This window comes from Natrix helvetica (genome assembly GCF_964273705.1).
Source record: "Natrix helvetica genome assembly, chromosome: 1".
In the NCBI taxonomy this organism is placed as follows: domain Eukaryota; kingdom Metazoa; phylum Chordata; class Lepidosauria; order Squamata; family Natricidae; genus Natrix; species Natrix helvetica.
The window spans coordinates 128,752,818-128,780,142 of NC_138548.1; the positions used below are offsets into that span (position 1 = coordinate 128,752,818).

Below are 27,325 nucleotides of genomic sequence, written 5' to 3' on the forward strand. Positions count from 1 at the left end.
CTCCAACACCCTAATTCTTTGTTTGCTTTCTGTTATATTGTGTTGTACACCTCTGAGTTCTTCTTTGAGGTCTGTCACCTCTTTTTTCAACTCATTTTGACCCCTCATAATTTCCTGAAACATTTGGATAACAGATAAGTCTTTTGAGCTCTCTCCAGTCCCTTCTTGTTGTAACAATGAAGTAATTTTCGTCTGATGCATACTGGAGGTGGCAGAAGTGGGAGCCGAGAATGACTTGCTCATTGGTGGTTTTTTGGGCCCCATTTATCTGAGTTCAGAGATGGTATAAATCTTTTACAAAAGAAATGGTGTCAGTGGAGTGCGCAGCTGTGCCGATCCAAGGAGGCAGGCAAATCCAAAAATGAAAAGTTAGTTCTCCATCACAGTTCCGAGGCACGGAGGCACACCAGAAAGGGGAAAATCAAATAATCAAAATCCAGGAAGACCACATAACAGGAGAGGTCCAGGGGTCCTTCAAAGCGGGTAATAATACAATGCCAGAGCTTTTTTCAAAGGTAGTTTCAAAAGGCAGACCTCATTTGTAAGTACTAAAACGAAGACGGAGGGGAACCATCTTGGCTCCTCCTTTCACAGGGAGAAGAAGAAAGATTTCCATAAAGTTTTTTTTTCCTTTAAGAAAACAGCTCAGCAATCACCTCTTGCAGTTGTGATATAAATCTTTCTCACATAGTTAATACAGGTGACAAATCAGCCTTTATTCTCTCTCCATTCTGATATAGAGAGAGATAATTCAAATGCCGCTTTATCCGAGGGAGGTAAAGAGAAAGAAAAAAACCCCTCTAATCTTCCAGCTTCAAATAGATTGAACACGAATTTACAATAGTCTGCTTCTTATCCGTCAATGATAATTAAGGAGATTAGGACGGATCTCTCACCACCCGCATTCCAGCCGCTCCTCCTTAATTAACTCCTTCCTCCCGGAGCCCATTCAGTGAAAGGGCAGACAGCCAGATGCTGTTCCATGCCCCCCCTCCGCTCCCCGGCTCCTGGGGCGAGGCTGGAAACACCCCCGCCGGCTGCCGCTGAATCCGGGGGGGGGGGGTTTCCAGCAAGCCGCCCTGCGGCAGGTGGTCCCTCCAAGACCCCCTGTGCTCCTAAAAGGAGCCCACCAGAGAGACGAACAGCAGACAACAACGTCCGTTGCCTTCAGTGACCGGAAGTGATCTGAAATCTTGGTATATTTTATGATGGACGTTTAAACAATTATAGTCAAATGAAAATGGAGGTATGATGATGGCAACATGTATAAATATCTGAGTTAAAATACTTGAGTTAATATGAATTATGGTTGATGACCGTGGAAGAGATGCATGAAAGTCTTTTGTAACCAACTGATACACTTTCTACAGTATGTAAAGAAGGAAGATTCTTTGTGTTGTATTTGTTTTGAAAATTTTAAAAAAAATATCAAAAAAAGAAGTATCCATATCTTCTGAGATACACACACACACACACACACACACACACATACAGAGTGTATATACACCACATATCCACCGACCACATATATACATATACACATACATGTTTAATATATATAATATGTATATGTATAATTATCAACATCACAATAAATGCTCTTAGAATGATGGTTGGCTCTTTGCTATTTCACAGTTTAATTGGTTTAAGACAAGGGGACTTGAAGTCTGTCTTTTTAGATAATGTTCCCAATACACAATAAGTGCAATGTACATTTTAGGGAGGACAAACTTTGCCCTATTCGGTACATTAAAATAAATAAATAAATAGAAAGAGTACTCTTCAGTTTAACAATCCCCATCCTGAATGGAGATCCATTTTCTTCATTCGGCTGATTTTGCTGAGATTAACTTTCAAACACAGCACAAAGGTAATATGTTTATGATTCCACAATTGTTTTAATTTTATTTATAGTGTAGTGCTTGAATTAAAACACCAGCTGAAGTTCAGAAACTCTGCATTTAGTATGGGGAAATTCTTTTGATTAGTCAACACACGTAAGAATATCAGCCGTGCCAGAGACAAGCTGCTTAAAAAGTGTACTTTATTGTAGTGTGTAGATGCTGCAGAATGGTGTATTCTAGGGCTCATGTATAGTTCGTTTGGGGTAACAGGGATGTCCCCAAAGGCATGCTGCAGGCTGTGAATAGAATGTGCACGCCCCAGAACATGTCCCAGTTTTTTCTATTATGGGGATAGAAGTTGCCTAGTAAATCTTTGACTCTTGAGCAGACAGTACAGTACTCTTAAATCTGTTGCCTGAAGGGAGGGTGTTCCCAAACCATATAATATTCGGGTCATTTAACGTTTCTATGAATCTTCATTGTTTCTAAGAAATGTGGGATGTGTGTAACCACACCTCAAAACTGAGAAAAATGATGAAGGAGTTTCAAAATTGTATCAAATATCAGGCTGGGTTAGCCTGGTTATGTATTCTATGGAACTACCCTTTCTTTGATTAGCATCTTTATGTGAATTGAACCGCAGTCAACGTATCTGAAGCAATAAGCAAAGCAAAAGGCAAGATTGCATGGCAACTAGGTTTACTACTATTATTCTCTAAACAATAGCAAAAATTAATTGGAGATATGAACCTCAAAATGTATGTGATATGGGGCTACACAAACATGCATACACTGGCATAAAGTCAATAAAATATTGGAAAAAAGGAGAAATGAAGTGACACCAACACTGTTCAATTTATGTACCCTTTGGATGTTGCTTTAGTGCCAAATTTCTAATTGTTCCATTGTCTGTTGCTTGCTGCAAAATGAAACCTGTCTTTGCAGGGTTATTTATAGGTGAGATGTAAATCTCAGTTTCTTATGAAAACCAGGAGTGCTCCTCTTTCCTTAAGATATAATGCATATCTATCCAGAGGGTTATCTGACTTTTTTTTAAATGACACAAAACCCTTTCATTCTTTGTGGGTTATTATTTTTAGAGTCTCATCAGGGAGGTCAAAAATAGGATTCCGTCCACCTGCAGAAGACAAGATTCTCAAGGCTTTTGCAAGCTGAGAAGACGAGTGTTTTCCTGCATATATACTGTATACACCCCCCCTCTCTCTCTCACTCACTCACTCACTCATACTCACTCACTCACTCACTCACTCACTCTCACACACACACACACACACACACAGACATGGCAAGTTGAACTGGTCACCCATTCTTTTAACTACCTGTTTTAAAAGGCAACTGGACTTCATTTCTTTTTCCTTGAAGACATTTCTCTTCTCATCCAAGAAGCTTCTTCAGTTCCGGAAAAATTGCTGACTATAAGAACCATTTGTGCTTCAATTTGATATGCAGACGGTACAGACTCATCCCCAACGGTTTGCACCCGGGGTTGAAATCCAGCAGGTTCTGACAAGTTCTGGAGAACTGGTAGCAGAACTTTTGAATAGTTCAGAGAACTGGCAAATGCCACCTCTGGCTGGCCCCAGAATGGGGTGGGAATGGAGATTTTGCAGAATCCTTCTCCTGGAGTGGGATGGGAATGGGGATTTTGCAGTATCCTTCCCCTGCCACGCCCACCAAGCCACGCCCACAGAACCAGTAGTAAAAAAATTGAATTTCACCACTGCCTGTGTCTGTGTTCAATCTGTAAAGGGACACAGGATAGAAAACATCCAGCAGAAAGCATAGCTAAAGATTTTCAATGAAAGAAACAACCATGACCTGGATAACTGAGAATCTCCATAGACATACCTTTTTAAAAAGTTTCTACCACAGGCCAGTGTTTAGACAAGCATCCCTTCGCTTCAACCTGTATGGTTAATGGCAAGGATTGCGAAAACTGTCATCTCAATCACCTGACAAAGACCAGGTTCCAACAGAAGATAGTTTTCTGGAAACTATTATCTTTCTACAATGGTGGGGTTTATATATATATTATTTTATCTTATAACATATTAAAAATCCATTTTTAGTTAAACAGTGTAATGTCTGGGTACAAATATTTTTAGGAAATAATAATCAAAGTATTTACGACAATATTCATTACATTGGCATTAGTTCTATAGTAGTAGTAGTAGTAGTAGTAGTAGTAGTAGTAGTAGTAGTAGTAGTAGTAATATAACAACAATAACAATAATAATATTTGCTTGTCCATTTTAACAAACCAACCTAGTGTCATTAGTCATTTTCTTATATCCACATGTTTCTAACGTCTGTTTTTATTAGCTAGCCATTGATAAAACAAGTCCCATGTCAAAAAATCTTGTTTCTTCCTTTTCCTTAATTGTAAGTGTTACTCTATCCATTTCTACACATTCTTTTGCTTATGGCTTATTCTTATTAGTTTATTACTAATAAGCTTATTACTAATAAGCTAATTATTATTATTAATAACCTATGACTATCACTAAGTGTGGTATCTTATGATTCTTCATTAATGTATTTTTCTTTTTTCTTTTCTTCCTTTTATGTACACTGAGAGCATATGCACCAAAGACAAATTCCTTGTATGTCCAATCACACTTGGCCAATAAAGAATTCTATCTATTTAATATTTTGTTAATCACATTTTCATCTGTAGGGCACTCTTCCATTGTTGTGCAAATACAATTCCCGCTACAGTTAATACAATCAAATATGTATTCCCCTTGTTATGCTTATCTAGTAAAATGGATAACACAACAAAACAAAAATATTTCTGGTTTTAAATCTAAATGTTGCTTTATCATTTTTTCCCAACCATGTATGTATTTTTGCCCATTTTTTTTGGTGCTTTTGGGCATATCCACCACACATGATAATACGACCCAGGTATCTGATAACATTTCTAATACTTAATAGACATGTCCTTAAACATCTTTAAACATATTGAACGGTGGGGTCCTTGGTGCTCTCTGAACTTGTGTGTTTGTTTGTGTGCCGATATTTCATTGCCCAATTAGATAACATCTTCAATGCAAGTTTGATACTACACGGTTTCTAAATTATCAATCTGGTACAAAAATTGAGATCTTGCCGCCCAAAGCATCTGTTTTTTTTTCCAGATTCTAACTGCATTTCCAAATTCGTTTGATGTCTGTGTATAAAAAGCACATCTATGTGCAAGAGAGAAAGGGAGAGGGAAACTGGGAGGAGCTACACAGTAAATATTAAATGCCTTGCTTTTCATGTCTTTGTGATCCATGGAAAATCAAAAAGAAGAAAGCACTCTTTGAAATTAGTCCAGGCAGTTGTTTCTAGAACACTTGTGAAATATAACTGATGTAATAATGAAGCCTCAATGCAAAATTTGTGTAAAAAAATCCAGAAAGCACTAAATATATCTCATGTTTGCTATTGCAATGGAACAAAAAATGCAATAAACTCCCTCTCTGAGTGAGATGGGTGGTTCAAAAATGTGAAAAGCAAACACATATGAAGAATAACTGTGGATCAATGAGAACAGATACTGCACTTGATCTTAGCCAAGACAATTCCTTTTTCTGTTATTACTTTAAAAGAACAAAAATAAACAAAGGGTATCTGTAAATTAGCTTTTATTACCTTCTCAACTTTAAGCAGAGAAGAAGTGGTGAAGCTGCAAATGAAGCAATTTTCCTTATACCCATGAATTTTGTCCATCTCAATTTCCATTTTGGAAATCTGAATTTGGGTGGTGCACGAACAAATGAACGAGGGCCACACATAAGCAACTTCCAATTATGGTCTTTGCATCATCATCCAGAAGCAGCCCCAACTCTCAGATTGTTTTGGCAAAATGGATTTAGAAAGGAAAACATAGCACTCAGGAAAGTTGGAGGACTGGGATGTGTTGTGGTGTACTGAAAAATCAGTTGTTGGAATTAATCTCCTCAATTAGGCCTAGTGTTCTCCTGGTAAAAGAATTTCATTCTGCTCTGATTCAATGGCTTTGTGGGCAACTATTCCACACCTCTCCCAGGACAGGGGAACACTGCTGTCTGAAAACCTTACCTGTGACAATGATTAGAGGAGTCATTATAATCCCTTCCCTTTCAGGGACAAAACCATATGGATACTCCTCTCTGCTGCTACTTACGCATAGAAGAAAGATAGCAGTTGAATGCCTATGCGTATCTATTCATGGAGTATGTCTCTCTGTGTGGAATGAATGCGTCCACCTGCACATGCATACAGGCACAGACAGACAGACGTCTCTTTAATTTTGTAGCGGAGGAAATGGTGGCTATTTCAATAGAGGCAGACTCTTTAAAAATCTCCTTGCATTGCAGTCATTGCTGAATGTAGTTTTATACAGTGGTCAAGTTGTCAAGTTTGAAAGAAGCCCAAAGAACCCCCTCCCCTTTCTGTTCATGCACAGCTGTGATCCCCCGGGAGCGATCCGAAGACCCCGCAGGCTCACTAGAACTCTATTGGATGTGGTGTTTACAACCAGCCCACGCAAGCTGCCACTGTGTGGCCTGAAGCTCTCAACAGAGAGGCAAGTGAGAGACAAATGAATGCAAGAGAGATTCCAATTCTCTATATAACCCCTCGGGGCTGTATGAATGGGCTGTCATCAGATGCTGTCTGCAGATGAAGCCTGCTTTAATGGAGGTAATGGGAAGAGACTTGCTGAATTCTGCTTACCATTGGGAGCATTGTTAATTCACTTCTCTTCAGCAGTTACTTTCTAGGAAGAAAGGCTTAAGTTATATATATTTTTAAACAATATTGGAGATGTCCAATATTGCTTCATACAGCAACAAGAGAAATGTGAAGTTGACTCTTCACTTAAATTCCTTTTCCTCCCTCTGAGGAAGTATTACTAGGTTACACCAATAGTAACAGATTTATCATTGTTCTGTGGTACATTACTGTCCTCTCCTTCCCCCTTTCCTTTCCTATTACAATCAATTACTCCTGAAAGCAATTGAATATCAACAGCTGGGGTTCAGTAGCTCATCTAAGACACAACTGTTGGATCCCATCCTTCGCCCTCCCACGTAGTCATTTGGTCATAAAAAAATCTGCAAACCTGTAGAAGGCAGAAGGAGGAAGTGAGGAGGACAAAGCTAGCTAGAAGACCTGATAACTTGCAGGAGTCAGATGGTTTGAAAACCAAAGAGATCATAGTGATACTTGGGAACTGGAGAGGGGCAAAGGTAGAAAAATTTAAATAATGTAGTTTGACAAGGAAATTGAATTGGTCCCAAAATGAATTACATTTAGTTATTTCTTTATGATTTACATCACTTTATCTGCAAGGAACATACAAATGTGACTTCCATTTTTCAACTCACAAGAACTTCATTGGTAGTCTGGTCTGAGAAACAAATAGTATCAATGGGTACTCTATCAATGAGATCTTAATAATTTACATAATCTGGTATTAATTTGAGGATAATCTCTTCAATTCTAATCTGAGATTAATGACTATATTACATTATCTGTACTCTTTTTAGATAAGACTCTGAAGGGATCCTTAAGGGTCAGGATATATAGAATAAACTATGCAACTAAAATAATAGCAATAACATGCTCTGTATATTCCTAACGTAGCTAACTGAAAAGTGATTATGTCTACTCCCATTGCATTGCTGTTCATACACACACACACACACACACACACACACACACACAGTAAGTTGTTTACTTAAGTGAGTCAACAAGAAAATCATAAATACAACTTTGAGTTTCATAGAACGTTGGCATTGACATTTAATTTAGAGAAGCTGAATGTAGGTAATATGGTGCTTCCTAAGAATTTCTAAGATAAGATCGGCTTCTAGGAGGGATAGTTCATTTTATGAGATGTCTATTCTTCATTATTACTATTATTCTAGGTACAGAGTTTTTTCCCATATCTGAGAGTGGAGACCACACTCTCAATAAAAGTTGGGACCATAGGGGGAAATGATTTATTATTGATCATTTTGCATTAATTAAATGGAATTAAATGCAATAATTAATAATGAATATATTTCAAACATCTAACATATGACAATTGTCACTTTTCTGATAACATTTTAGATCCTCTAGGTCTACGGGCTACATTCAGTCTTTTGGGATGGCATCTCTTAGCTTTTTCTTCTTGTTCTCCTGAACTGAGAATATCAGAAATGACCTATTCTACTGCAAGGAACTGAGTAATAGTAGTAGCAGCAGCAGCAGCAGCAGCAGCAGCAGCAGCAGCAGCAGCAGCAGCAGCAGCAGCAGCAGTAGTAGTTCAGGAAGTGTTGGTGAGATATAGTATTAATAATTAATATATATAGGTCAACTTTATTCGCATGCTTATTAATAACATAAAAAATATCTAGAAGGTTATAAGGCTTTTGTAGGAACAATGTTTCAAACTTGTCCTCCTCCTTCTCACTTATTTTTTTATTTAATAATGCTTTTAAACATTTTCTCAGGAACAGGTGTTAAGTTTAGTAGCATATCTTTTTAAATACATATGGAAATGTGTTTACTAAATAAATAAAAGTATCCTTCATGTCCCTTGATCTCTTTTTCAAAGCAAGACTCACATTGGCTATTTTAACTCCTCCTCTGGAACAAATGCCAATATTTTAAAAAGTTGTATATTTTTCTGAAAATATTAGCAATTACATAGTTAGGTTCTTTAAGGACTCTTGGGTGATACTTTTCTGGATCATGGATTGATTGATTGATTTCTAAATTGCCAATTTGGCTTATAACTTTATCTCTTGTTACCACTATTGACTCATGTTGGAAGAAATGTCCATCTGGGTTCAGTTCCAAGTGGGGAAAAAGACACTGCAAACATGAAGGCTATTTGGAAAGATGATTTAATGGTGAACAGGATCACATGGCTTGAGCTTCTGAGCAGAAAAGGGGATCACATACCTCAAAGATGTTGAAGAAGAAAAAAAAGGGCTGGCTTGCTGAGAGTCCCTGGGTTTTATGCCATCTGTTGGGCCTTGCCCTGTGGCCTCCCGCTCCTGTGCAAGAAATTGGCTGTCAGACTCCTATGGGGTCATGCAGGGGAAACTCTGTAGTGCTTTGAGTCCAAGTTTGGTTGAGCCTTGCTGGGTGGTGATGTAATGAAAGGGCTTTGGGATTCCTATTATGGCTCTGCTTGTAGATCTTTGTTATGAAGAATAGACTGGCTCAGGCCTTAATGGCCCATTGACAAAGGTGGGGGAGCTATTAAGAATGAGTCTGTTTCCTGCCTAAAAACATGTTTCTCTGCCTCAGGCCTTAATGGCCCATTGACAAAAGGGGGGGCATGAGTTTCTGCCTCCTTTTTAGGCGAAATTATTCTGCCCTTTTAATATTTCCTAAAATATTTCATTTTCTAGGAGAGAGGTGGGTTTTACCTTCCTACACTCAGCTTGTCTGATATTTTACTCTTTTCTCTAGGAGAGTCCAAGTTATCTAGATAAGATAATGGGGCAGTTTTGGGGTAGACTGCTTTATTTCATCCCAGTGCTTATATGGGCAGTGATTAGGTCTTTTTTTTTTAATTTGGAAAGTTGATTATATCCACCACAGGGAATGGAAAAGAAATAGAATGTCAGTAACAATAAAATTTAGTGTCTTTTATCTGATGTTCCACATGTACCCTGGAAATGTGAAACCTTGAATCTACAGGTTCTGTGGTACAATTTAACTTCGAAGTGGAAAAATGGAGCGCGTCCAATATTTAAGCGATTGAGAAATCTATGATAAACATTTGGAAGGCATTTTAATGTCAGGAGATTAGAAGACCCACCCATTAATTTGGAAACCTCAGGACCAAGTAATAAGACTGTCTTACATAGATTAAACAGGGAGAATAAGCAAATTATCCAAGATCTTGGGAAACACGATCAAAGTCCACTGAGACTGTATATTTGACTTTACTGTAGTCATAGCATTGCAAGGAGAAGACTATACTTCTGAAGGAAAGTTTGGCAGGAATAGGATGAGTTTTGAACTCCCTGGTGTAATTCCATGAAATTTGGTCCATCATGTCTCAGTTAATCTACAGAATTACTAGAGTTCTTTCAGTATATAGGATGTTAGATCCTTGTTGATGAGTCTTGGCATTAATCCCAGAAATCTAAATACTAAGACACAAAGAAAGGAAGAAAAGGAGAACTATCTAGTAGAAAAGGAGAACTATCTAGTCCAGAAATATCATTTTTGGCTCTCCCTCCTTTTTTTTTCATGTGAGTCATTTCTTCTTTTATACAATATGTAGGCTGCATGTGTTAGTTCTCTCTCCTTTTTAGCTCTCCCTCCTTTTTTTCATGGGAGACATTTCTTCCTTTATACAATATGTATGTCTTAGCTACTCTCTTGCTACTCTTTTTGTGAATTCTCTACAAATTCTTGGATTTTACCATTGTACCAAGAATTGTTATCTTGCTCTGATGTAGTTTTGTCATGATGCCAAAAACAGGTGGGAGAATCCCAATGCAGCAGAATGTATTCTGCCATTAGAACTCTATGTATGCAGGTGGGGGAATCATATGAATTTTAAGTATGTATTATTCAAAATACCATCAGTAACATTGTTCAGAAACCAGAAGTTAATGTGTATGGTTGTCTCTTACATAAAATGTTTGAGTAAATAAAAATGCCTGGAGTGAAATGTTCTCCTTAATCATTTTCGCTGGCTAAAATTTTGATTTAAAGGAGGATTTACAATAGGCATTCTCTATCTGCAGACATTTCAGTCTACTTCATGTATGAGGTACAATATAACCCAGGAACCAATTAAAAAAAAATCGTGTGAGGGCAATTGATAGTTGCAAATAGTTATCTGGTCATTTTGGTCCTTCTAAGTCAGCTTGCTTGCAGCTACCTTAATCTTCTATTTCCCCCCCTCCCCCCAGGTCTACCATAACATTTTTTGCTCTTTCCAGCACATCCAGATCTGGTACCCTGCCTGGGATTGGATGTGCTCCTGTTCTATTACACAATTATTATTATTATTTGAAAAATGCTGTAAAGACAATTATTAAAAGCTCTATGCATAGTCAAAGAACTTTTGGATACAAAAGCAGCTAAAAGAACAGATGGAAAAAGTTGAAAGACTGCTTAGCTCATCTTCAGTCGTCATGTTCCATTTTCCCTTGGATCTTGCAAAGGCTGTTCCCTCAACTGCTTTGTTCTGGCTAGTTCCAAATGATTCAGTTGGGGTTACAGCTTCTTTTAATCGGCTGTGGCAAGAAATTAAGAGCATTTTCCTACATTTTCTTGTACTCTGTGTTCCAGTTCCTCCAAATAAGCGTCACACTTCACTGAGGGCTTTTCTTCCACCCTAAAATTTAGTTGTATTTCCATTCTTGAGATGCTGGCACTTGTTTTGTCTTTCCCTCCCTATCCTGTCTTTCAGATGGTCATAAGAATATTGTTATTTCAGGCTATATTTCATCAGACTTCCATGTGCTGAAAAAGGATGTGAAGAAACAAGGAACTCCTGGTTTTATGGCTGAATCCCACTAATGTCCACTTCTGTGTTATTTGGACCTTCTTGATCATTAGGCATTAACATTTTAAATAGGAGTAGCTGAATGGCTTTGCAAACACTGAGGATTCCCTATGACAATACTTATCTCCTGTACAAGCTAAGACTGTACAGAGAGAAAGTTTTGAAGGGTAAATTATGAATGACATGAAGGGAGCACCTAGCACCCATTATAAACATATTTAAGAGGCTACGTAGTTCCCTGGTTTGGCCTACAGAGAATCCCAGGAAATGACACATTAAGTTTAACATGTTCCCAGTAGATTATCTGGCACCCATGTGAGCTGCCTTTTGCTCTTTGAATCCAGATCAATACAGCCTCAGCCAAACCCAAGAAAAGAAGAACAAAGAACCAGCCAAAAATATTTCCTTCAATAGGCGGGCAGGCTTGTACATATGGCAGCTAATGTTCTATGGCATGTGTGTATATGTATATATATGTGTGCGCGTGTGTATACACACGTACGTATATTTTTATAACAATATAACATACAGTATATATGTATATAATATATATTTATATATCTATCTAAATATATGCATGCATGTGTATACATGTATGTGTGTATGTAAGTCTGTCTGTGTGTACACACAATGTGCATGCACACACACACACACATTGTGAAGTGTGTGTGTGTGTGTGTGCGTGTATATGCTGGTCTTGTTGTATTCAGGTCTTTTCCCGTGTAAGATTGAGATTGTCTTGGCAACTTTTCGGCGAGGTCTCACTTGCCATCTACAGGCTGGTGTTTTCGGCTTAAAGCGTGGCCGGAGCTGCCGTCTTTCTATAAATCTTTATTTATAGAGCCACGCTCTTTTAAAGCCATGCTTTAAAAGAATCCCCATCTTCTTTTTCAAAGGCTGGATTAATCCGTTAGATGGGGAAAAAAACTTCTAAAAAAACAAACAAACAAAACCAGCGTTCTTCCACTACCTTCTTCTGGTAGAATCTGCAGACATTTTACCACGAAGAACTACTATTTCAGAATCTTTACTTTACACAGTGCAAAAATCGGGCTGATCCATTTTCTTAGCTATCAAAATGAGTGATGCCCCCAATTATGAGTTATGCAACCATTAAGATGTTACAGGCCAAATCCTTATGAATAATTGTAGAACTATATTGCCAGGAGAAATGATTGAGGACTTTTGTTGCCTGGGAAGAACAAGTAAATGCCCCTTCTTCCTATCTAGATGCATCATACTCCAGGAGTGGTCAATTTTTATTTTTGTTTTCATTTGGCACAATATTAGAATCACTTCTTCTCCTTGTAGGAGGAGACCCATGTCAGGGTGAAAATTCAGAAGGAATCTGAAAGCACCTTTTCTGACTAACATGTTTTATTCAAAGGCATATGCTCTTTCCTTAAATGCTAACTTGAAAAAAAAAAAGCAAAACTATCACCAGTGGGATAATTGTATCTCATTTATAGAAAATATTGCTTCCTCTTTGCTAGCTCTTCAGTAAAACATGAGCCCCTTTTCTGTCATACATAAATATAAATTGACACCAATGTTTCCCAACCTCAGAAATTTTAAGATGTGTGGAATGCAACTCTCAGAATTCCCCAGCCACACATTTCAGGTTACCGAGATTGGGAAAGGTGAGTCTACACAATATAGAACGAGGAGAAAAGGGTAATAGAAAGGAATAAGATTTTAGAACATTGCGGTTTATAAATTGCAACAATAGACAGTTGGGGGTGGCATTGGACAGGGAGACTCGTGACTGCACAGCTGAATGCTTAGCATGCCTGCTAAGACCTAAAGAGGGACAAATCAATGGATCCACCTTGGCCATTTTGAGATAACTCAGTCCGTCCCTTGGTCATCCCAGCTCCTGCTTGATACAAGTATTCCTCAACTTACAATCACTCATTTAGCAACTGTTCAAAGTTAAAAATGGCCCTGGAAAAAAGTGACTTACGATAATCCTCATACTTCAGACTGTCACAGCATTACCATGGTTATGTGACTAAAATTCAGTCACTTGGCAACCAGCATATATTTACGATGGTAGCAGTGTTCTGGGATCACATGATCACCATTTCTGATCTCCCTAGCTGGCTTCTGACAAACAAAGTCAATGGGAGAATCTGGATTCACTTAATGACCACATGATTCACTTAACAACTGTAGCAATTTCCTTAACACCATGGCAAAAAGGTCATAGAATCAGATGCAACTCACTTAGCAACCAACGTGCAAAGTAATAGAAATTCTGGTCCCAATTGTGGTTGTAAGTCAAGGAGTACCAGTATATATTACTAAGATGTGAGTGAGGTTTAAGAATTGGTAACTTGACTTAACAATTTTACATGGAGTATTCTATTGCCGTGAGCAATTTTAAAAAATGAGCAATCAGTCTATCCATGTCAACAGCTAAAATCTCTTTCTAGCTCAGCCTCATGCCTCTTTTTCAGATCACAAGGCTGTGAAGAGCTCTGTTTTTCCTCTAACCTTCCTCACCTTTCCAAGTAGGTTAGATAACAGAATATCACAATAAAAAGTTGTAAGGGACTTTAGAGGTCTTCTAGTCCAACCCCCCTGCTATTAGAGATAAACACCTTTTGAATGAAAGTAGGAATGGGTTTCCAGGGGAAAAACTGCAGACTACAGGAACCAGGAGATCCCGAGGACACAGATAAACTTCCAAGTGCTTCAATGACCCTCTAAAAGGATGCAAATGACCAGCTGTCGGCAAGGAATATCAATCCTTCCATTCCCTACTATCCTGTCAGACCTGAAGAAGCTTCTTGGATGAAAAGCGAAATGTCTTCAAAAGAAAAAAAAATGCCCAGTTGCCTTCTGAAAAAGCACCTTTGGGACAACCATGACCTAGATGACTAAGAATTTCTACAGACTCTTCAATTTCTTCTTAAAAACCTCCAGTGATGCAGCACCCACAACTTCTGGAGGCAAGTTGTTCCACTCACTTCCACTGAGGCAAGTCATTCCACTGATACTGGGCTAATGAGAGACTAGAGTTTCCAAAATTCCTTGAGCAATTCAGCACACTGTTCAGAAAGAAAAGGAACTAAAGCAATCCTTTGAAAGGAATGCAAACAGAAGTACTAAGTCGGAAGGACAGGAAGAATCTTGTATCTGTTGCTATAAAAATCCAGTGCTGTTTCAGTGAGATTTCCCCCCCCCCAACCATTTCATACTTACACAAACAAATATGAGAATTGTACAAATAACGAGGCTTTGAAAGACGTTTGCTCATTTTACACAACCTAAAAGCAATTAAATTATTAGCTATGTATTTATTGTGATTTCTAGATTGTCCTGTTCCAATGGCTTACTGCAAGATACAGTTACTACAAAACATAAGTGATGCTCTTGAACCAGTAATCCAGATGGGTTATTGGCATTACTCATCTTCAACATTTTTTTTAAAAAAATTCTCATCCAAACATCTAACACACATCACTAGATACAGGAAATGAGAATATTTTTTTCCTCATTTTCTAATGTAAAACAATCTTTGTGCATTGGGTTTTGGGGAAAAAAAACCCTTTCGAAGTTATTTTGGATGGTTTGCTTAAATGAAATGTGCTCAGTCTGATCATATAAGCTGTCAAAAAATCTTCCCTCCATTGCATATTTCCTGGGCAACTTTATACTTATTGCCTCATATATCTGTCTCATTGTGTTCAGCTGGCTTTTCTCCAGAATAGAAGACTGAACTTTAGATGGTTCAAGTCAAGTTTCCTTCAGGTCAAACTTGACTCATAATATCTCCATGGACGTGTCCACGTCGTTTTCTTGGCACCAAGACAGAATACAGCCAGGGGTATTATCTAAATTAGGCTACAACCTGTTCCAACAACAATTTACAGCTTCTTTCTACCCCCATCCGTGATCTGTAATGAGACTCCAGTACTTTGTCTAAGCATGCACACACATGTCTTATAAAACAAAGTAGATCCACTTCCATTCTCTCCCTTCCCCAAGCACAGAAAGAAGGCTACCACGTTCCTCTCCCTCCCCATTTCACCATAAAAATTGCAAAAGATTTTGTAATTTAACCAGTTTAATTATTCCACAGCATTGGAATAGCAAGACCATACCTTGTCTTCAGGTATTCTCCTACAAGAAATAAAAGAGGAAGAAGAGGCAGAGTTTGAGGGCTGCCTGCAAAGACCACTTTGGAAAGACCCTAAGGAAGAACAGAAAACAATTAACAACTAATTTTAATTCACCAGACTGAACCTACTAGATAGTAGCTTGAATACAACTGCTTAGGTGGTAGTAACTGGTCTAATTTGTCTGAATTCCAAAAATTAAAGACATCAGACCTGGTTTGTTCTAAGATAGGAGACTATTAGAGAATTCAAGAACTGTAGACTAGTCTGGAAGTAGAAAGATCCCATTGATATGTCCACTAGGACATCACTAGGTGCCAAAGACTGGGCTTTCTTGTTATAGTTACTTTTATAGTATAATCAACATATATTGTTCATTTAAAAGTATTCCAAATGAATGGTAAAATGCATATATATTAAAAGTTAATGTTTAAATGTTAGTACTAAAAACAATTTAACCCAAGTCCTAAAAAACACTGAAAAATAAGTGTCTCCACCAGTGGTGGGTTGCACCCCGGTACGGGCGTACCGGAGCCTGCCCGGAGCACCAGGTACCGTTCCGGTATGGTACTCCGGAGGGCCCACCCACCCCACCCACCCGCCCACGCTCCTTACCTGTCTTTAAAGCCTTTGGCACTTCTGCACACGGTCATGGCACGTACAGCATCTGTGTGATGCTCCACTGAGCAGCTGGAGCGTTGTGGAGGCGTTGCTGGAACGTAAGGCGCATGCGCGCATGACACGTATGCACGCGTTTATGTGGAAGACGCCAGGCCCCGTTGTAACCGTACCGGTTGCAACGGGATCCAGAACCCACCACTGGTCTCCACCTATAAGCTTGAATATAAGAGGAATACGGGTTAGGGTTAGGGTGCCCACTGCAACATGTATGTGCATGATCTAAAAAGAGATAATGGTGACATTCAAAGTATTTTTTTGTCTTTATGCAAAATGTCTTTAACTTTTTAAACTGAACTTCAGAACAGGTTTGTATGTGAGCATAATACATTTCAGGTATTGACTAGGATGTCTTCAGTCAATTGTGTATCACTGCAAGTGATGGATATAATTGCCTGCACTTACACATTTGCAGATTTATGCATAGGCATTTGAAGATATTTTTATATATTTGTTTTATTTTATACAAAAGTATCCCGCCCTTCACAAATTTCTTTTCATATTTTCTCTTATACTACAGTATAAATAACACATTCTTTAAAAATCAATGATTATATGGCTAGTAGACTTTGACCGGATCCCCTAACTTAGGGTTTCTTTATGTAGGCATGTGTTAGGGCATATCTTGCATGGCACTATATATATCTGAATCACTTCATCATTGTTTACTGGAAAGCCAAATGTCACCCATTTATTTATTTATTTTGCTATAAAGATGAACATAAAAGGATTATGTGCCAACTCTGTTGAAAACTGGACACCAGCTCTTTAGAATTTTGGACTAAATCCAAAAAATAACTTTCTAGTTCTTCCTAGGCCTGAACAATTTTATTCTTGTGAAGATGCAGAGAAATCTTGTGACAGGGAAGTATTATTGGGGAACAAATGCTCACACACAAAAGCATTATTGCCTGCTGATTTTCGTGATACTTGATTACTGAAGGTAACGGGACAAAATTCATCCTTATCATACAAAATTAGTATTCATCTAGGACTATGTGCCATAACTTAAAAACACTTCAGTACAGCTTCTTTGAAGTTATACTAAAGTCTTCTTTAACCTTGCAGCATGTTATAGGAACCTACATCTATCTTCTCCGAAGGACATCCTATTCACTTCAACAGTATTAACTTCTGTGAAGGTCAATAAGCCTTTTAATCACAATCTCCATGTTGTGATATATCCGTTTTTCTGTCTTTCTTATGGGTAGCATTTATACTTTAATATCTAGTTTTTCTTAACTCAATTTATGGAGCACCAAAGAACTCTTCAATGATTGCTTATCACATTCTTTGTTTTCAACCAGGTTTGACTGTTGCAGATCATAAATTGACTGAAGGCTTTATCAGTAATATGTCATTTGTGACTTTTAGATATAATGATCTAAAATCCTCAAAATATTTTTATAATCTTTACAGTATTTAAAGTCCACCAACACACAAATAACTGGAAATATTACCCATTCACAACTTGCACTTTAACATTACTGACTCTCCACCTGTTCAACAACATCACCATATTTATTTATTAAATTTATATGCTTTCCATCTCACCGTTATAGTGACTCTGGGTGTCTTTCAGAATGATGAAAAGTTAAAAAAGATAATACAAAACAATTAAAATTAAGATTAAATCTATGCTTTAATTCTTAGTCTTTTACGGATAAGAATTAGATATAATCACAGGGAAATCATTGTATAATTTATACAATGTATAATTAAAGGTGGAGGTTTTTTTTCTCCTAAAACTAAATGCATAAAGGTAACTGCACATAGCTATTTAAAGGAACATGTAAATAAGTAATTTGTAATATGTGTGTCTTTATTCAATTCAATTAAAATCTTTATTGTCAATGCATTACATGTGTCAGACCTGAAAGCCATTTTTTACATTGGGCCTTCAGGCTTGCCACATTTTTCTGCTGTGGGAAAATGGGAAGGGTGAATATATGGAATATGAGTGATATATAGTCAAAATAACATTATTTTCTCAGAGAGTCAAGGACACCTTGCTCTGCAGCTGCAATGGTGTGATTGGGAGGCATCTCCAGTTTTGGATGGTGCCTCATTGGATCATGTGATGGACATGTGGGTGCTGGGCAGGGACCTGAACTTTCATTTGGGTGGGGAAAACCTGGCAACTTTCAGATTCAGGCTTTCCCAGGTGTGCCAATATGACGTCTCTAATAAAATAGAACTTTGAGGAAACTCAAGCCTCGGAGTCTTCTTTATTGGGTTGTTATTTGGAACCCTGACAACATGTGTACAATGAGATTGGCTGAGCCTTCCTTAGTGCATCCCCTCAACACAAATACTTCTCAATAACTCACAGTGAAAGAAAGAAAATCCCTAACCCAGTAAATCATACTAACACACACACAATCCTCTATACATATATGTGCATAACATTACATTATGATATATCACACAAGTATGAACATGTTGCACATTGCGCCAGCCCTGCAAATCTATCATACTACATACTTAAGATGTTATGTTGCATTCAGGAGTCTGACAGCCCACGGATTATTTATGTATATGTGCACATATCCCAGCACAAAGACAGCACACATATAATTGGGACTCAGAAACTAATTGTCTTGTCTTGTCTGCTAGGAATGTTTACATGAATGAAATAGATATACATATAATTGACATATGGCTGTAATTTTCACTTCAAACATTATTTATTCTACTGATTGTGCAAAAGTACTTGGTTAAAGTCACCTCTGGTTGGTTTAAGTAGTACAAATGAAAGAAGATCAAAATGAATATTTGAGATATTTGAGATGAGAAGAATGATGACAGGGTGGCTAGGAAACTTCCTCAGCCTTACAGGTAGTGTTTGACCACAATTTGAGCCCAGAAATTTGTTAAGTGAGTTTTGCCCCAGTTTATGACTTTTCTTGCCACATTTGTTAAGTGAATACTGCAGTTGTTAAATTAGTCACATGGTTGTTAAGTGAATCTGGATTCCCCATTGACTTTGCTTGTGAGAAGGCCGCAAAAGGTGATCACATGACCCCAGGACACTGCAGTCGTCATAAATATGAGTCAGTTGCCAGTCAATTTTGATCAGGTGACCATGGGGATGCTACAACAGTTGTAAGTTTGAAAAAACAGTCATAAGTCACTTTTTAAAATGCCATTGAAACTTTGAATGGCCACTAAATGAACTGCTGTAAGATGAGGACTACCTACATTTGCAAAATTGGGTCAGAAAAATTGAAATTTCACTGTAATTGTTGACTCCTAGAAACACTGGCAAAGAAAAGCAGAGAACTCTTAGCATAATGGCTCAGGTGAACATACAGCATTTTACCTTTAACTATATGTTTTATATTTATTTTTTTTACTGAAAGCAAAACCAGTTAAACCATCAGCTTGAGAGCGAAGAAGGAAAACTGCAGGACATCTGAAAAGCTGTCAGTTTTTCCTCAGGCTGTTTTTTTACCTTTGCACTTTTGTTTTCAAAACAAATCAGCAGAAAGCACAGGAAATGCTTTTACTTTGTTTTGAAATGTATTTTCTTTTTCTTCTTCTGTAGTTCTGTAGATCAACTAATAAGAATTGGTTGATCGGTTATGTCCATACCATTCTATTGTCCACATTCTTCAGTTATTACTGAATAGCTGGATAGATAATAGCTGGAGATGAGGAAGCTAGCAAAGCTCATTGGAATTATTTTATTAGCAGTGGTATGCTCTTCTTACCGATTTCTAAGTTAAAAGCCATCATTTCAGGATACGTATGTGTGAAAAGCAATACAGGGTGACCTAGTCATGAAGGGAAGATCATTACTGCTAACATAAGAAGAAAAACTGCCACCATGGAAAAAGAGGAACAGCAGGACCCAGCTACGGGGCTGACTTTCATCCCTACCCCTTAAATCTTCGCAATGAAAACATTTCGGCTTCTCAACATTGATTGTGATTGATGTGATTCATATCCTACCTTTTGTTGAAGAGCTCAAGACAGTAAAAAAAAATCAGAAGGCATCTGGAAGCACTCTTTCTGACTAACAGGTTTTGTTAAAAGGCCTAAGCTTTTGTCACTGCTGCTAACTTCGTCAGAGGCATGGAGTGGCTGAACTGATGTTGGATTTAATTTGAGACTGTTGAACTCACATCAAAGGGTTTCAGGCTATCTCAAGAGGTCTCAACAAATACAGCCAGGGTTTTTAACACCATATAATTGCTAATTGATAAGGCACTTGTGATCTGTCTCACACGGAGTGTGTATCCATATCACTAACTTGTCTTCCCTTCTCTTCTCCCCTCTTCATCCACTCTGTGCAAATAATGATGCAAGCGGCACCTCATAAAAGCATGTGTGGCTTATACTACAATTTGTTTACCAGAAAAGGTGATTGGAGATGCCTTATGTTTGTTGATCATAAATTAATTCAGCTCTCCTTCTACAGGGAGCACATGTCAGTACACCTGCAGTTCTTCCTCCAATTTTCCTCCATCAACAATCCCAAGAGATAAATTAGGCTGAGGGGGAGTGACTGACCCAAGTCACCCAGTAAGTTTCCATGGTTAGAGAGAACTTGAACTTGAATATATCTGATCTTAATCCTTAACTACTATACCACACCAAATATCTCTAAACATGAAAGCCCTCTATGTTTGATTATCTAGACTAAGGAGAACCAGTTAAATGTCAGCTAAATATTCTTAATGAATTGCCTTATCTTTAAAAAAAATACGTTTTAAACTAGACATCATCTCTATACTCCTCCTCCATCAGATTTAGAAGTTGTCTGATGATCCAATGTCTTTGGGCAGTGTACATCTTGAAGCTAAAGAACAATAAAAGAAAATAAAAGAAATGGACATCTGGAACCAAAAGTGTAATTCAGCAAAAGGCAGTAACAAAGTCTCCACAGTACTTTACACTGAGGCCTGAATAAGAGAGAATGATAGTCATGAACAAACGTAATGAGCTGGGCAGAAAATGCCCCCTTGGATGAAAAATTTATCTAATTATGAAGTGGAACTTTCCATAGCAAGATAACGGAACAAAACAAGCTTCTAAAAATAGTTTGATTGCATTAGTTATTCCTTTACTGAATTATCTTATTTTAACCCTCTTCAAAGATGCTGTTTAGACATAAATCTGAGCATGAAGAAAATTCTGATAAATACATGAGTACTGCATGCCAGTAATGTCATTGTTAATCATAAGTTTTTAAAAGCTCTATATATGCGTGCGATAGAATATTGAACCCTATTGAAAACTGCTTGAAAAAAAGAGAATTCTTTGGTCATTTTTGCTATTCCACACAGTGTTAAGAAGAATGAGTCAGTTCCATCATGTTTCTTATTTTCACTTTTTAGAAAGTATAGAGTCTATGTGTGCAAATTACAGAATAGTTTTGGACACTTGTAGACATATTTCCAGGGCAAAAGAAATATTTTAATTTGTAGAAATTGTTGCATTTACATATCAAGCAGGACCCAAAGATCACACTAGCTAAGAATTTTGGGACCTGTTATCCATGACCTTGAGGGCATCCAATTGAGAAAGGGTGCATGGTTTCACAACCCTGGAAATTTCCAAGTGTAGACTTCAAATCCCAGAATTCCATAGCCAGTATGGCTACTGATGAGAATTCTGAAAGTTGAAGACAATGAAGCAGGCACTTTCCCAAAGTTGAAAACATTAGGTTAGAGCAAGGGTGTCAAACTCAAGGCCCATGGGCCGGCCCTGTCCCATGGGAGTCTTAGATCTGGCCCATGGGGCCAGCCTGGAAATAACAAAGGACCGCCCTGTGTTGCCTCTGCCAGCCAAAATGACCGGGTGGGTGGGTGGGAGGGGCTGTGCATGTTCCCCTGCAGTTGTTTTCAGCTGGCAGAGTGCTGCAGGAGGCTGTGGAGGCCAAAAACAGGCCACCCAGGGCCTCCATGTGGCCAGTTTTCGGCTGGCAGAATGCTGCAGGAGGACTGGATTGGACTCAAAGATGGGTTCTTCCCGGTACGGTATGGTACGCCAGAAGAGATAGTAAAAATCTGGCATTCCGGACTGGACCGGTAGTAATGGTTGCTTGGCCATGCCCCCAAACCTTCATCAGAAGCTTTTTTTTAAAAAGCCCTTTTTCCCTGCCGGTTCAAGCAAGGAAAAAGAGGTTTTAAAGAGAGAGAGAGAGAGAGAGAGAGGGAGGGAGGGAGGGAGGGAGGGAGGGAGGGAGGGAGGGAGGAAGAGAAGGGAGAAAGAAAAAGAAAAAGAAAGAAGGAATCCCACTTTTTAGCCAGGATTCCGCAAAGGAGAAAAACAAATGCTGCTGCTTTAAATCAGAACTGAGCATGCCTGGCTGTGGAATTCTGGGAGTTGAAGTCCAGAAGTCTTAATGCTGCAAACTTTAAATTGAAACCTGCTTTAAATTGAAAAGCTGCTCAAAAGGAAGTTTGAAAAGTGATATTCAGCAGTTTGTTTCTGAGTCAACTGAACAACTGGATAAAAGGTAGGATTCTTATATGGTTCTATGGTTTTGAAGTTTTGGGGTTTGTGCAATATGGGCTTTGTGTTTTTAAAAGGATTTTGATCATTCCCTGCTTGTGAATGGAGCCAAACTTTCTATAGGCTCATTATCTCATTATCTCTATTTGGCAGGAATGTGGAATGAGCCTTTCTGGGAGTAATATTGTATTTGGAGGGGGGTGTTTGTTGTTGGTTGCTTCCCACAGAGGGAAGGGAGAAAGAAAGAAAGAAAGAAAGAAAGAAAGAAAGAAAGAAAGAAAGAAAGAAAGAAAGAAAGAAAGAAAGAAAGAAAAACAGCACAGAAATTTAGTGCCAGAAGGCTACTCAGAGGTCATCTAGTCCAACCCCCTGCTTCAGGAAACCTTACATTGTCTGGACTATTTTGATGCTTCTAACAGAGAGGAAAATTGCCAAAAAGGAGAAGGAGTTTACTAGGACAAGGCTGCCATGCAGAGGGAGGCAGAGATAGTTCTTAACTTATGACTACAATTGAGCCCAACATTTTGGTTGCTAAGCAAGAGCGTTGTTAAGTGAGCTTCACCACATTTTAACCAATCCATGACATTTCCTGGTGAGTGACATCAAGTTGGCAACGCCCAACCAGTCACATGACCATCAAGCCACGCCCACAAAATAGGCCATGTCCACAGAAGAGGTAGTAAAAATTTTTGAAACCCACCCCTGATTGGACTGGATTACAATTACGTGGCCTCAAGTAAGTGCCTGATCTGAAAGAAGGGAAGTGTGTCATGGTGTGTCATGGTGTGTCAAATGCCCACCATGGCCCCATCCACCATTACCCTGTCCACCATTACCAAACCCAACTCTGGCCACCCCCACCCCCGACCCTCTGAGGTCAAACACCTCCTTGATGCAGCCCTGAATGAAATTGAGTTTGACACCCCTGGGTTTCAGTAACTTCTCTACATAGGAAAGCTACAACATTTTGTGACTTTTTATACTAAGAAGGAACAAAACATAGACTTTATGCAAGTTTAGGAAAATTATGTTCAGAAATTATTCTCCTTTTCTTAGAACTGAAGATTAAAGTGAAGTTCATCTGGATGGACATGAAGGGGATTAAATTTGTATGTTTTTCTAGGATTACCGGTTCTGGACAGTTGATAATCAGTTTTCTGTACTTCGGTACTATCTGGATGTCTTTTTTGTTTTTTCTCCCACAGGATTCTGGACAGTTTGTACATCTATCATAATGAAGTCTAGCAAGTGTCTAACCTGCCACAGATAGTGCCCTGATTGAGTGGGCTTCATGTACACTACAAGCTATATGGGGAAGGGGTAATTTTTCCCTCTTCCTTGAACACTTTTAGCCATGCTGATGGATAGAGATATGATATAACACATCTGAAAGATACCAGATTGTCAAAGGCTGCTCTATAAAATAATAACAGTAATGGCAACAACAAAATAAAGCTAAGGAAAAGCCTGTATATTCAACTTTTTGGCTTCTAAAAGAGGACTGATTGCCTTATGCTGGAAACAAATAGACAGCTATAGTATCTGTAGTTTGGGTGTAGAATGAGGGTGGAGATTCATTCTCTAAGTTTGTGGGTTGGTTTCCAAATGTTTCAATACCAGGCTAGGTAACATCCATGTGGCACTCCACAAGTAATTCCATAAACAGACACATTGACCTATTACCAGCTAAGAACCTCTCAGAATTCAAACCAATCACACAGCCAACCAATGCAACCCCCCCAACCCAGACTCCACCTCCCAATGACCCTCACCTTATGTGAACTCCCCATCACAAGACCTACTGACCACACAAAGTCCTTATAAGCAGAATAACACTGACCCTCCATAAATTCCACTGAAGATGTTACCTAGCCTGGTAACAAAATGTTCAGAAACCAACCTACAAGCTCAGAGAATGAACCTCTACTCTCAACAAATAGACAGGCTCATGATTTACCTGGGTAGAGTTCTTTTTATATCTTTTGCAGGAAATACTGAATTCAGAAGATGGTTTTCCTTTCCCAGGAAGTTTAAAAGAAACATCCCCATGGGGTTTCTTAGTGGCCGTTTCCTCTTATCTCTCCATCTACCCCCCCCTTTCCTCCCCCCCCCCCCCATTGACATATCTAACATCAAAGTCTGCTCAAAGATGATAGCTCACAATAAAAGAGTTGTACAACATTAAACTGTAAACACAACCGGTCAAGGAATTAGAAAAGAAAGTAAACTCTACTAAGAGAACCTTTTCAAAATAAGAACAGCTTTCACCAAAAGGCAGACAGGAAGGATGCTGACAACATTTTCCAACTAAGCAACCTCCCAATATGTTTAGTGTGGTAATTCCGAAAACCATCAGCTTTTAAAGCTCGTTCCCAGAGGCACCTTTCCACTGCTGAAACTTGAATTAAATCAGAATATAGCAAATGTTGTATCACTCCAACATTGTGTTCTTTTTCTTAACAGCAAATTTAAGAATTTGCCTCACCTGCTGCTTGTTTCCCTGCCCTATCCAACTTCCAATGCAAACCCTTTTTTCTATCCTCCCCTATTCTATCTATATTTACTGAGAGAAATAAGCATTTGGCTGTTCACTCTGAACTTCCTGCCTAGGGTTTCAAGCTGGGTTTGACCGCAGCACATGGAGGTCAAGCCAACAAACTTGTAGGAGGTCACAGCATGTCAGTGGATGAGGCCAGGGTTACAATAATCTCATGCATGCATGTGGCCATTGAACTCCTATGGGGCCTGGGTCACGCTAGCTGCCTCGATAACACTTTGCATAGATTTGCATGGGGGAACAAATCTAAGAAGGCTGCTTCTCATCTTTTCCACTCTGTTTTCATCAGCTCTCTGCCTTTTCTCTCTCTCTCCCCATCAGCTGATTACTTAGTGCTTAATAACAGCAGCATAAATGCTGCAGTCTGCCAATTTGCCTTCCTGGCTTTTGATTTCCAAACATCTTTACCTTCTCTGGTGTTTAGACATAAGGGCTTAGAAATATGCCCCTTCTAGAGTCACCCCTCCCTTTGGAATGTGTTTCATCTCTTGTCTATTGACCCCACCTCTCCCTTCTGGTGAAGCCCCAGTGGAAAGCTCTGTTTGTTTAGTTTGGCTTTTAAGTACAGTAACTGTGTTTAAGGCCTAAGGATGCCTCAGTTAATTGTGGGTTGTTTAATAACAGGTCCTCTTCTTTGAAGTCCAGATAATGGTGTCACATAAAGAGCCATGGACAAATTATTCATGAGGGGGACTCAGCAAACTTCACTTGACTGAAAGGGCTGCTGACTCCACAGAACAATGTCACTAATGATTTTTTATGGCTACTAATCAGCTTTGGGTTGCTAAATGTTGCTGTCTCCTAAGAGACTCTGTAAAGATTTTTTTTTAAAAAAACCTGGAGGCAAGGATAAAGAAGATGTGGGAAGAACTGCCTTTCTCGAGAAAGCAGCACTTTTACCTTTGTTGTTAGTTGCGAAATCTTGTCAGATCTATTGCGACCCCATGGACAATGTTCCTCCAGGCCTTCCTGTCCTCTACCATTCCACGGAGTCCATTTAAGCTCATGCCTACTGCTTCTGTGACTCCATCCAGCCATTCTCTGTTGTCCCCTTCTTCTTTTGCCCTCAATCTTTCCCAGCATTAGGCTCTTCTCCAGGGAGTCCTTCCTTCTCATTAGGTGGTCAAAGTATTTGAGTTTCATCTTCAGGATCTGGCCTTCTAAGGAGCAGTCAGGGTTGATCTCCTCTAGGACTGACTGGTTTGATCGCCTTACAGTCCAAGGGACTCACAGGAGTCTTCTCCAGCACTATAGTTCAAAGGCCTCAATTCTTTGGCACTCAGCCTTTCTTATGGTCCAAACTTCACAGCCATACATTGCAACTGGAAAAACCATAGCCTTGACTATACACACTTTTGTTGGCAGGGTCATGTCTCTGCTTTTTAGTATGCTGTCTAGATTTGCCATAGCTTTCCTCCCCAAGAGCAAGCTTCTTTTAATTTCTTGACTGCAGTCCCCATCTGCGGGGATCTTGGAGCCCAGGAAAATAAAATCTGTCACTACCTCCATTTCTTCTCCATCCATTTGCCAGGAATTTTTACCTTATTTTTAACCAAAACCTTCCATATCCCTTTGCAATCTCCCCTTATCATGTGTTCCTGATGGGCTTATCTGACTCTAAGACAGCAAGAGAAGGTCTCACAGAGCCCTCTAAACCTTTGTCATATATTTCCATCAAATTGTCATTTTTAATTTGATTGAAAAAATTAATTACTTGAATAGTATTTAATTAATTTATTTTAATGAAACTGAAATATAAATCCATTTAATTTTTCTCCTGGCCTACCTACATTAACAGAGCGTACTGCTTGGCATATAATTTGAGGTAATCTACTTTAATTTCTAGATCGGAACGTGGTGAAACAGGAAGCATTGCTAGATCTGGAAATGATGCTGTTCAAAGTAGTGAGCTGGAAACTGACTGTTACAGTTTACTGAAGGAGCATGAGGTGATGCAAGATTAGAGAGCACCATTCATATTCACACCCAAGAAATTTAATTTTTTTTAATTGGGGGTTATGAGAGACAAGTTAGGGAGATACTGTGGCCCCACAGTATACAACATATACAGTGATACAGCATATGTTCCTCATGGTGCAGACCTCAGAACACCTGCCTAAAATTTGAACAGCTGTTACTA

General features: G+C 38.7%; 1 long non-coding RNA gene across 1 annotated transcript in view; it reads right to left on the reverse strand.

Annotated features, from left to right (window-relative positions):
- Nucleotides 1-16,226: 16,226 nt before the first annotated feature.
- The window catches only part of LOC309383690, a 32,282-nt gene continuing 21,183 nt past the window's right edge, over nt 16,227-27,325 (reverse strand). The window contains exon 3 of the long non-coding RNA XR_014173900.1: nt 16,227-16,325. This is a non-coding gene — a long non-coding RNA (uncharacterized lncRNA). The remainder of the gene's footprint in view (nt 16,326-27,325) is intronic.